Source organism: Atta cephalotes, assembly GCF_000143395.1.
Source record: "Atta cephalotes unplaced genomic scaffold scaffold00020, whole genome shotgun sequence".
Taxonomy (NCBI): domain Eukaryota; kingdom Metazoa; phylum Arthropoda; class Insecta; order Hymenoptera; family Formicidae; genus Atta; species Atta cephalotes.
Window position 1 is genome coordinate 3,306,024 of NW_012130084.1, and position 2,703 is coordinate 3,308,726.

The 2,703-nt window shown below is 34.1% G+C and overlaps 1 protein-coding gene across 1 annotated transcript in view; it reads right to left on the bottom strand.

The window, feature by feature from the left end:
- Nucleotides 1-2,703, bottom strand: part of LOC105619306 (ctenidin-1-like) — a 125,534-nt gene that overhangs the window by 16,579 nt on the left and 106,252 nt on the right. The window lies entirely within an intron of this gene.

The following is a 2,703-nucleotide window of genomic DNA, read 5'->3' on the forward strand; positions in this document are numbered from 1 at the left end:
ATATATATATATATATATATATATATATATATATATGTGTGTGTGTGTGTATGTATATATATATATATATATATATATATGTAGGTATGAGAATGATTTATTAATTTAAATATTAATTTATCAAGGTTAACTTAGAACTTGTTGAATTACGTATGAAATTTAATGAATTAGAATTGAATTAAAATTTAAAATAAAATATTTTTATGCTAATACACATTTTTATACTAGTGATAAAAAGTGATGGTGATCATTAGAGCTGAAAGGATTAATCCATCTAAGATTAATCCATCTAAGATATCGAAAAGAACCTTTTCAATCTCGCGCAAATTATTCCTCGCGAGCGTTGAATGATGGATAAATCCATCCATTCGAAATTCCTCATCTGGAAGTCGGTGATCATCATCCACGTCAATTATATGAGATGCAGATGTCTGTCAGAAGCGCGCTCATATTTAATTGTATGTCGATCGGTAGTGAGTCTGATTTTGTGCGACGGGCGTCTTCCGTATAACAAAGAAGAAAAAAAAACAAAAGAGTTTCGAATCGCTGTATGTATATACGATCTATGAATAATTCAGGGATGTGCGAGTTTGTTCGTATTCTGAGAACGCGACCGTGCATATGTTACACACGCCACGAGATCAGTTTGCTGGATTCGTGAACTGTACGCGTGAGCCAAGTTGTAATAAAATGCGCAAGGCAAATAAAGTACGACAGCGACTTTGGATGCACAATATTTCCATTTTAACGGATGATATCTTTCATAGACATGTCTACGTAATATAACATATTCTGCGTATGTTAGAAGCCTCAGAAAATAATTTTATAATTATCAATAAACAATTTCAAATAAATTAGAGCTCTGTTACTAAATATTGTAAGTTACTAAATAAGCATATATATTATAAATGTAAAAATGTCAAAGCATGATGTACCATTCGTTTTTATATTTTATTTTAATATGCGTTTTATATTAATGATGCAATTTTTTCATGTAATCAAAATATTTTTACTACATGAGGGAACGACTTTGCTGAAGTATTTAAAAATTCACAACTAGACACAGATCTGAAAGTAACTTTGTTAAACTATCAAAATAATTATGCAGAGTATTCAAACTGGTTACTAGAATGTCAAAACTTTTTACAGTATTGATCATCATGCTTGAGAGTCCTGCATAATTATTTTGATGATCCAATAAAATTATTTTCACATCTTTATCTATATGAAAAAAAAAACGGTTCTGTTGAAGTATCTAAAAGTTTAGCTAAATACCGATCTAAAAATGAATTTTGTTGATCGTAAGCGTTATCCGTAATTCATAAAGTAGTTAATATGTATATTTTTAATAAGATGTGTACGTATACATCTTGTTAAAAATGATAAAGTAGATTCTTATTCAAGTGCGCGTGCAAGTTAGAATGGCAACATCATGACGGAGATCTGATTGTTGTTGCGCCTTAATCTTCGTGAAGTGAGAGGAAAAAGAAAGTGAAAGGGGCTGACTATTGGAGTAGACATAACCGCGTGTAGGCATCCAACGCGTTTCGACTATAAATTCCGGTCGTATTATCCCAGTCGGGTAGATCCCCGTCGATTTACGATCGCGCGAGCAACCGTTCCCTTCCTCGTGAACACGAAAATAATATCTATCGCGGTAATCTCTCCAGGAAAAATATGTATTTCACGTTCGCCATTCGCCTTACGACCGGTCTCAATCTCACGCAGACCGCTATTTCAGCGATAACTATTTTTACACTGATATTTGTGACAGAGGAGTGAGAGGCGCTAGTGTACAATAAATTGCACATCAGCAACGTATTCTTACATGCGAAGAGATAAAAACCTATTTTATTCCCGTAGCTCTTTAATTATTAATTTGTTCAAGCGTCTCAATCTCAATTGATTTTTCTCCGATTGGTCCGAATATCTAATTTGATAAGTTAAAAACAGTTCGTGTATGACACGATAATTAAAAGATTAATTTGACATTTTAATGTTGTGATATTATACAAGTTATAAGGAGTGCGACTATTTCAATACAAACAAGACAAGATAGAAGGAAAGGGAAAGCAATCTGGAGCATAATTTTCTCATAAATCGTCATTATTTTATTTGTAATTTTATTTGTAATTTATAATGATTGTGACGTATCGTTATGCATTTACACGGGTAACATCAAACAGATACAAGTGCCATATATCTTCCTGTCGTCATATCCCTCCGCTTATATCGGAGAAGAGTAGTATATAACGCGCAAGATGATAAATGTTTCGAGTTTATTGGGATATTAAAATCTCATATTGTATCTCAGCAGCACGAAAAATTGGACTCACCAAAATTGTACCACGGTTTTAATCCTCTCTTTTCCTTTTCCCCATTCTTATCAAGAAATATAAGCTTTTCGATAAAGTAATATTAAACCTTTTGGGCTTTGACGAGCAGCTCGTCTCTAAATATTGGCGCGTAACGTAAATTACGAGGGAGAAAATGCTTCATTGTATGGAGTGCCTAGGATTAACGGCAGCGGGCAGGGTTCAGACCAGCGAACGACGAAAAATTTAGCGGTAATCTCCGGGCTGGACGAAGCAATTCCCTTGGTAGCTCTCTTCCATGTTGCAGACGTTGCTCGCTTTATGTGCGCTTCTTTGACGCGTGTACTAGCAAGAGTCTCTGCGCTCCTATTTTCTCTCTCTCTCTCTC